We start from the raw sequence: 10,202 nt of genomic DNA, 5'->3' as shown, positions 1-10,202 counted from the left end.
GCGGCTGTGCACAGACGCAGACCGCTAATCCATTCACTCTTGTCATGCAGGTGTTTCAGCGCGCACTCGTGCGCCTGTTGCTTCCATCCTTAGTGACGGCTTCCCTGGCAGTCCCGCTGCAATATCGTGCCTGGTCAGGTGAACATGACAGGATTGCCTGTCACCCATCCCTGATGCGCACCTCTGGATTTGCACCGCCCTTTAGGCCCCTGGATTTCGTCGGGAGCGGCAGATCTGCGTTTTCGACGACACCGCTACCGAAGACGGTAGTGCTCGATGCAGCGTGGACAAACCTGTCGCCATCAACATCAACTCTCTGGTCAACTATAAAAGAGCAGTCAATACCGGTGGCGCCTTGTGGGCTCGGCGGCTGTGCACAGACGCAGACCGCTAATCCATTCACTCTTGTCATGCAGGTTAGTAAAGCTTACAGTCTTTTTTCTAAGAAGTCTAGCAATCGTTTCCTGCTTCAGCTGCCGAGCCCGCACTGCTGCTTTCTTGTCGCTCTTGAGTGTTCTGATGTAATTCGTGCTTTGTTGATGATGTCGGGTGATGTCGAAAGCAACCCGGGCCCGGACTCCGATGCTTTACTAGCTGAATTGAAGAACTTGTCTGCTGGACAGTCGCAATTAATCAGTCAGGTTCAAGACCTGAAAACTCAACTATTGTCGACGGACAATGCTATTGCTGATCTGGGCAGGCGCATGACTGATCTAGAGGGGCATTATCAAAATCTTGTCTCCCTACGCTCTGACTTCGAAACCGTGAAAACGTGTACCGTCAAGTGGCCACCGTGGTACACAGGCTTGAAACGCGTATTGATGACGCCGAGAACCAGTCACGACGCAATAATCTTATTTTTTATGGCCTCCCTGAATCAACTGGATCAGAGACGTTTGCCCAGACCGAGCAACTTATCATCAAGCACTGCCAGGATCATTTGAATATTTGTATCGAGCCGAAAGAAATTGAGCGCGCACATCGTCTCGGTCATCGCACAGATACTAACCGCCACCGTCCTATCATAGCGAAATTCACCTTCCATAAAACAAAAGAATTGGTTCTTTCTAACGGCCGCAAGTTCAAAGGAACCAGCTTCAGCGTTGGAGAAGATTTCTCTCGTTCCGTACAAAACGCTCGCCGGCATCTCGTTACTTTCGCTAAAAGCAAATCATTACCTTTCTCTGTGCGATTCAAAACACTGCATATTGGCCATAAGCGCTACGTCTACGACGAGCAAACACAATCTGTCAAAGAAATAATATAGCAATTTCCCCGTCGTAAAAATGTCCGTTGCACTGTTAAGCCCAAATCTAACATATCATTGTCTGTAATCTTTACGAACGCACGCAGTTTCCTTCCAAAACGTGACGCTTTTTCCAACCTTGTTTTATCATCCAACAGTAATATAATGGTGATAACCGAAACGTGGCTAACAGAAGATATAACAGATACAGAAGTACTAGCCGACCTACCGGAATTTCATGTCTATCGAAAGGATCGCAAAGGCATGCGGGGGGGCGGTGTACTGATTGCTGTGCACCAGCAGTTATCGTGCTCCGTAGCCAAAAACATCACTTCTGATCTTGAAGTATTGTGGCTAATTATTCACGCTTCCCCCCATACAATCATTCTAGGTGTTTGCTACAGGCCTCCAAATAATATTTAAGATTTCACATTTAAACTTAATAACAGTTTGAGTGACCTTAGTAATCAACACCCACAAGCAGAAGTCCTCCTGTTTGGTGATTTTAATTTTCCCCAAATAGACTGGAGCAATGACGTCCCCATAACTATGGGCAGTGAGCCTGCCAGAGATTTTGTGGATTTCTGCCTTAATTTCAATTTAACTCAACTTGTATCAGAACCTACACGCGTTGCACTAAGCACTTCTAGCATCTTAGATCTCATCCTAACCAGCAATCCGGAAAGCTTATCATTAATAGCATATCTACCTGAAGTCAGCGACCATAAAGTAATTCACGCCACATTTTCGTTTCAACCCGTAAGACGTGATTTAGTCAGCAAAACAATCCGCCTGTACAATAAAGGTAATTATGCTGCCATTAATAGTGATCTGAGCGCATTTCTTCCTATGTTCGTGAGGTTATGTTCTACGCGCTCTACAAATGAAAACTGGGTGATATTTAAAAACAAGCTAGGTGATCTCGTTGACAAGTTTATACCGAGAATAACGTTCCGCGGAAACCGTAACAAGCCATGGTTCACTAAAACTCTTAAGCGACTTGAAAACAAAAAGAAACGTCTCTTCCGCTCAGCCAAACTAAACGGACACCCCTCTGCTTGGGGGAAATATTTTGTGGCCGAAGACGCTTATCTGAGGGCTATACGGAATGCTAAATTCTCCTTTTTCCACGATGAACTGCCTAAAATGCTTACAAACAGCCCTCGACAATTTTCGCAAATAATAAACCCTGAGGAGGCGCGCATGATCAGCGTGTTAAATGCACATGGCGAAGTAGTCAGCGACAGCGAGTGTGCTGACATTTTTAATGCCGCCTTTTTCTCTGTATTTACTAACGAGACTTCAACTCCAGATCTTCCCACATCTACTGACATATCTGCGTGTATGCCACCAATTATATTCTCGGCAGAAGGAATCACCTCGATCATTGATAACGTCAAGCTTTCATCGTCAGCAGGTGTAGATGATATCAATTCCAAACTCTTAAAAAATATTAAATATGTATCTGCTGCGTATCTAACTTTGTTGTTTTCGCAGTCACTCTCTACAGGCATCTTACCATCCGACTGGAAAGTGGGCAAGGTAGTTCCAGTCTTCAAGTCGGGCAATAGAGAAACCCCATTAAATTATCGTCCGATATCATTAACTAGTGTCCCCTGCAAAATCATGGAACACGTCATATACTCGCATATCATGAACTTCTTAGACTCAATCTGTTTTTTTCACCCTTGTCAGCAAGGATTTCGAAAAGACTATTCTTGCGAAACGCAGTTGGCAATTTTCCTTCACGACCTGCATGTTAACCTTGACAGTAACCTTCAGACTGATGCCATATTCCTAGATTTTGCAAAAGCATTTGATACAGTTCCTCATAAACGTTTGCTGCTAAAATTATCTCAGTTCATAGTGAAATCTTTTTGCGCACACAATTGACACGGACACAGTGAAGGGGAGACACACGAGCGCTTACTCACAACTGTTTATTTTCGGAAAGATACAAAACATATATACCACAGCTATCTGCACTGAGCATGTGCAACAAGAGTCGTGCAACATCATGTGCAACAAGAAAAAAAGATTTCACTATGAATTCGTACCAACTCGCCCAACTATCAGTTCTGCTGTATCTCAGTTAAATTTACACCCCGACGTACTAAAGTGGATAGAAGCATTCCTGACTAACCGCTCTCAGTTTGTTTTCGTTAATAACCATTCTTCGAGCAGACTCCGCGTAACATCAGGCGTCCCGCAGGGATCCGTCTTAGGACCGCTTCTTTTTCTAATTTACATTAATGATCTACCAACACAGGTATCATGTAACATTCGTATGTTTGCAGATGATTGTGTAATCTACCGCAGAGTTACCAACACATTTGACCACACATTAATCCAGAACGATCTCAATAATGTACAAGAATGGTGTAATCGCTGGCTAATGAACCTAAATCCTAACAAATGTAAACTCGTGTCTTTCACTCGCTGCCGTAACCCCCTCACATTTACCTATTCCATTGCTGATGTTCCAATAGAATCAGTTCAATCATTCAAATATCTTGGTGTCACTCTATCTTGTGATCTGTCCTGGCGCTTGCACACTACTAACATCATCTCATCAGCCAATAGATCACTGGGATTTCTTAGGCGACATTTACGTCATACCTCACAACAAGTAAAAGCGTTGGCCTATAAATCATTTGTAAGATCGAAACTTGAGTATGCATCTCCCATCTGGAACCCGCATCAGAATTATATCATAAATGCACTCGAAGCTGTACAAAATCGTGCTACTAGGTTTATTCATTCTTCATATTCGTACGATATCAGCATTTCATCGATGAAAGCGGAATCTGGCTTGGAAGCTCTTTCTTTCCGTCGACAGGTTGCCACCCTCTCTCTCTTCCGTTCATTTTTTTACAGCTCCCTAAATCACCCACCGTACATCACGCCACCTTCATACATATCTCATCGCACCGGTCATCCGCTTCAAGTTGCACGCGCACGTGCCCGGACCACCACTTTTCAAACATCATTTTTTATTCGAGCATCAAGGGACTGGAACGGCCTTCCACACGCCATCGCAGCCATCACAAGCCCATCTGCCTTTACCGAAGCTGTTATCACATATCTCAAAACGAACGCCTGTATTTAATGTTTATTTTTTTTAACCACCCCTTATGTAATACCCCTCCAATGGCGTCTTTAAGGTAATAAAGTGAAGTGAAGCTGGCAAATTCAAGCAAGTGTATAATAAGCACAGAAGAGAACATTTCAACCAAATGTACAGACCACTTGATGGCATTCAATGCACAACACTCAAGTTTTGATGAACCATGCTTAAGCAAAAGTACAATACACTTACAACAATCGTAATCGGTTCAGGGTCAGGTATCCATAAAATCCAACCGGGGATCTACAAGCATCCTCAGTTTACCCTTACCCACATTAGGCGCACTGCACGTCTCTTCTGCGTTTGAGAAGACACCAGTGGTGCCATAGCGACGTGTTTTCGAAATGGCGCGCCTCTGTTCTTCCGAAAGACCTGACTCGGACGTTTAGCTGAATCGCCTAACTCTATCTGGTCGTGCAAAGATTTAGCCCGTGTCTTAGCGGGAATTATCTCGCCTAACCCAAGAGAGGACTTCTCCGTTTCCTTGTTCATGGGGGAAATGCAAAGTCGACGCCTCCTCTTCACATTCTCTAGGACCTGTATCAGGGAACTCCGAAGGGTGCTCTTTAACAAAGTTGCAGGCCTCCTCAGCTAGCAGGCCCTTCTTGTACCGACCTTGCGGGCATGCGTTGTCACTAAGTACCAACATGCTATGGGCCTTGTATTTAAAGTAACTGGCCTTTTCCTTTAACTCTGTAAAAGTCTCCTGATTGAGTACTTCCATACTCTTGTACATTCCATGTAGACCTATCGGGTCTTCAGGGAGCAGCGGAGACGAGACGACGAGAGAAGCGGTGTTGGTCTCACCAAAAGGTCGCTGTATCCGACCGTCGTACAGGCTGCCAGAGCGTGGCAGCTCTGGCTCGGAGAGAGGAGTCAGGTGGCTTGGTGGCATGGGCAGACGGCGGCGACGTTCTGGCCGGGCAGCTGGTTGTGGAACTCGGGCCCGTAGCCCGACAGCTCACGTTCTGCCCACGGGCACAGACGCTCGCCGGCCTCGGGCAGCAGTAGACGATCGGGCAGAGTGGCGACGCCCAGGAACGGGTTGGCAGGAGGCTCCGGCCGGGTGAAGTCCTGGAGGCTCGGGTCCGGAACCCGACGGCCGTCTTCAACCCCCGGTCCGGTGGCCGACCTTCTCCTGGTGCCGCTTCTGGAACTCTTCCTCCTTCTGCCAGCGCGGCTCGCTTTTGTGCCGCTCTGGCCGATTCGTCGATTTGTCATTGGTGCTCGAGGCTCCGTGTTCTTTTGTGATTGCATTGGCTTTTTCTTTTGATTTCTTTTGTTGTGCCGCGTGTCCACATGCACTTGGACGTTGTCGTCTTTCATCAGCATGGAATTCGTCTCGGCGCGCGCTCTCCTTGTCGTCTGCTTATTGTTTCCAACCACCGCACCACGTCACGCACCACATATATCACCGTCTTAATCCGCCGCACTTTGTCGCGCACTTCACACACCAGAAGAGCCCCTTTTTGGCAAAGTTTTTAACAGAAAACTGCCGCTTAGTGCGCGTCACATTTCACCAACGTTTAACACAGCGTTCACTGTAAGTTCATCACGTTGCACTGGTGAGTGACCACACAATCCACTTTCAAATCCCAAAGAATGTTCACGGGGCATGCAACATGTAACCCACTCATGATTTCTCATAGCATAGGCCCAAAAAGTTGTAATCGGTCCAGGGTCAATGATCTCGGGATGGCCACCGGGTGTTCACCAGCTTCTCAGGTTATTGCATCCCAAATGAGACAAGCCGCGCGTCTCTTTTGCGTTCGAGTTGAAACCTCTGGAGCCGATTTGTTGCACCTTGCGAAACGCATACATGAGAACCCGTGAATGACCTGACTTAGGTGCTGAACTGATTGGGAAGTAATAAATTGGGTCTCATCGGCACCACACGAAATGTGCTTTGTATATTGTGAGCAAAATATGAATCCTTCATCTTCTTCACCTGTACATAATCATCATCACTGTGCGCGTCGTCTTCGTTCAGCGCGTGGCTCAGCCAAATAAAGGCGACGAGACAACAGCTGTGCTGCTGCCTTACAAAGTGGTGGAGATTGCTTTCGATTCCCTAGACCTCCACGACGTCGAGTTCCACTGGAGCTTCGTTCGGGTCGCCGTTTGCTCCGCCTGTCCACTGCCATGACCCAAGTACCGCAACCCGGAGCCTCCGGCATCACCCCCGCTGCCCCCCAACCAGCCGCCTCCGTGTGGACCGTTACCGCCCCGCAGCGTGACCCCACTATATTCACTGGTCTCCCGCGCGACGACGTCGAGGACTGGCTGGAGAACTATGACCGGGTGAGTGAGTACAACCACTGGGACGACACTCAGAAACTTCGCCACGTCGCCTTCTACCTGTCCCATGTCGCGAAGACGTGGTTCTTTAACCATGAGAGGGCCTTGCCCGATTGGACCACCTTCCAGCACCAAGTCCGGAAGATTTTCGGAACGCCATCCATCCGTTCTGAAGTTTCAAAGCGGCAGCTCGATGCGCGCATGCAACAACCAGGGGAGACGTACACTTCGTACATTGAAGACGTCCTTTCCCTTTGCCGCCGCGTCGACGCGGCAATGAGCGAGACCGATCGCGTTCGACACATCTTAAAAGGCATTGGACACGTTGCGTTTAACGCACTAGCAGTTAAAAACCCCACCACCGTACACGATGTCATCGCGACCTGCCAGCATCTGGATACCCTACAAGCCATCCGGTTACAGCCAGACGTCTGTGACACGCGACCTTCTTCGGATGCCGATTTGCGGACGTTGATTCGGGCTCTGATCCGCGAAGAGCTTCAAGCACAAGGCCTGTCGTGCTCTGCTGTTCCTCCAGCTCACTCTACGTCCACTGGGCTACGAGACATCATCAAAGACGAGCTGTCTTCCTTGGTTTCCGCTGTATGCCCTGACCCTCCGACACCGCCAAATCTGCCACTCACGTACGCCCAAGTTGCTGCCATGCAGCCTTCCGTCGCTCAGCGTGCCCTTCCGGTTCCTCAGAACGACGTCGCACCCTTTACACCACCTGCACCTGTACCTGCATTTTACGCCCCCTGGTGCTCCTCCCGCCCAATCTGTTATTATTGTGGCATTCGAGGCCACATCTCGCGGTTTTGTCGAAAGCGCCAGCAGGACCGAACGCCGCGGCTACGATGCTTACGAGAGGGATCTGGTGTCCTTTCCGAGCCAATACCAGCGCCGCCCTTCAACACGTTCCTTCTCCCCACCCGCTCCACCCGACGCTCCTCGAAACTACCGTCCAGGACGCCGCCGCTCTCCTTCCCCTCTCCGACGCTCAACATCGCCTCTCCAGCCGGTCACCCATACCGACTACCACTCGGAAAACTAGATGGTGCAGTTTTTGGAGGGGAAGCTGCATCGCTCGGACAAACAACACCTCCTGAGAGCCCGGCCAATTTGTTATTAGTGTATGCTGAAGGTGTGCCTGTTCGAGCATTAGTTGATATGGGAGCCGCTATTTCTATTATTCATGCCGATTTGTGCTCTCGTCTACGCAAGGTCACTACACCTTACCATGGCACTCCTTTACGTAGCGCGAATAACCTTACCATCGGCACAGTGTACCGTTCGAGTTTTTATTGATGGGATTCGCCACCATATTCCGTTCGCAGTGCTGACTTCCTGCGCTTATATGCTCATTCTTGGTTGGGACTTTCTTTCTGCCGCTGCCGCTTTCATCTCTTGCCGACAACGCCTTGTACACATGCGCGAGACCGATGACACCGACAAGGGGCCTCAGTCCCGCCACCGTCTGCGAACCGTAGCCGATTGTGTGGTACCACCTGGCCACGAGAAACTTCTTGTGATTGCTTCCGACGTAATTGACAATGGCGATGTTCTAGTCACCCCATCAGCCCGTTGCCTCTCCAAAGGAATTGCACTAGCGTCGAGTCTCGTTCGATTCATCAACGGCACGGCTCTTCTCACAGTACTCAACGTCAAAAATGAGCCGATTTTACTTCCCAAAGGTGCTGTCGTGGTTCGCGGTGTGGACACCCAGCCTGTATCGGTGATGGCTTCGAGTACTGGTACTGCAGAACCACGCCCACCTGCAGCTGCTGCTCCTGCTACTGCTCTCGCCAGCGCAATCAGTACGGATCTGACTCCACAGCAAGCACATCAACTACTGGCCTTGTTGTCGAAACATAAATCTTCCTTCGACGTACACTAACCTCTCTTGGGACAGACTTCAGCGGCAACTCATCGCATACACGTCGATGGAAGTTCTATTGTCCGCCGTCGACCATATCGCGTTTCTTCCGCCGAACGCGATATAATCGATAAGCACGTTGCCGACATGCTCGAACGAAATATCATCCGCCTCTCCGCCAGCCCTTGGTCGTCACCCGTCGTTTTGGTGCGCAAGAAAGATGGCTCAGTGCGATTTTGTGTTGATTACCGTGCCTTGAACAAAATAACCCGAAAAGACGTATATCCTTTGCCTCGCATTGACGACGCGTTAGATTCATTGCAAGGCGCGGAATACTTTTCCAGTCTTGACTTACGCTCGGGTTATTGGCAAATTCCGATGCATGAGGCCGACAAGGAAAAAACTGCCTTTGCAACACCTGATGGACTGTACGAATTTAACGTTATGCCTTTTGGCCTCTGCAATGCACCAGCAACCTTCGAACGAATGATGGACACTGTTCTGCGGGGCCTTAAGTGGAAGTCTTGTGTGTGCTACCTTGACGACATAGTCATATTTTCTTCGACCTTCCAACTCCACTTGCAGCGCCTCGATGAAGTTCTGACGTGTCTCTCTGCTGCTGGTCTTCAGCTGAATACCAAAAAGTGCCACTTTGCCAGCAAGACTATTAAAGTACTGGGCCACCTCGTAAGCAAAGACGGCATTCGGCCTGACCCCGAAAAGATTACCGCCGTCCTCCGCTTTCCGAGGCCCCAACGCTCCAAAGAACTTCGCAGCTTTCTTGGCCGGGCTTCTTACTTCCGGCGCTTCATACGTGACTTCGCTACCATCGCGGCTCCACTTCACCGACTCCTTCCTTCAGGAACTCCATACGTATGGTCAGACGAGTGCCAAGCGGCTTTTGACACTTTAAAGCGTGCCCTCACGTCTGAGCCAGTGCTTTGTCATTTCGATGAGTCCGCACCCACTCTTCTCCATACTGATGCCAGCGGCCATGGAATCGGCGCTGTTTTTTTGCAACGACAATGTTTTGAGGAACGCGTGGTCGCATACGCAAGTCGGACGCTAACATCGGCCGAGAAGAATTATACAATCACTGAGCAGGAGTGCCTCGCCGTTGTTTGGGCCATCCAAAAATTCCGACCGTATTTACACGGCCGCCACTTTACGGTCGTGACCGACCACCACGCCTTATGCTGGTTGTCGACGTTCAAGAATTTATCTGGCCGTTTAGGTCGCTGGATACTTCGTCTGCAAGAATATGACTTCGACGTCACGTACAAATCCGGCAAGAAACACAACGATGCAGATGCTCTCAGCCGCTGTCCGTTACCACCGCTGTCCGACGTTCCCGGCCTGCCTCCATCCGGCACCGAGCCTGTAAACGCGGCCTCGGCAGTTCTTTCACTCGCCGCTCTCAACGGTCTTCCTTCTTTCCACCCTGAGACGTTCGCGTCCCTCCAACGCGACGACGCTTACTGCCACTCAATTATGGAACGCCTTCACGGCACAGCTCGTCCTCCTAACGCGCGAGCCCGTCGCCAGTTACAAAACTTCAAGTGTGAAAACTCAATCCTCTACCGGTATGTCTTCCACCCCAAAGGACAGCGTTGGGTTCCTGTCGCTCCTCGATCACTCAGAGAACAGATATTGAA

General features: G+C 49.4%; 1 pseudogene; it reads left to right on the top strand.

Annotated features, from left to right (window-relative positions):
* The first annotated feature begins 395 nt into the window (after nucleotides 1–395).
* LOC119431791 (uncharacterized) lies at nucleotides 396–1,267 on the top strand (annotated as a pseudogene).
* Nucleotides 1,268–10,202: the final 8,935 nt, after the last annotated feature.

This window comes from Dermacentor silvarum, chromosome 10 (assembly GCF_013339745.2).
Source record: "Dermacentor silvarum isolate Dsil-2018 chromosome 10, BIME_Dsil_1.4, whole genome shotgun sequence".
NCBI lineage: Eukaryota > Metazoa > Arthropoda > Arachnida > Ixodida > Ixodidae > Dermacentor > Dermacentor silvarum.
The sequence above is the reverse complement of the archived record's forward strand: the minus strand, read 5'-3'. Positions and strand labels throughout refer to the sequence as shown.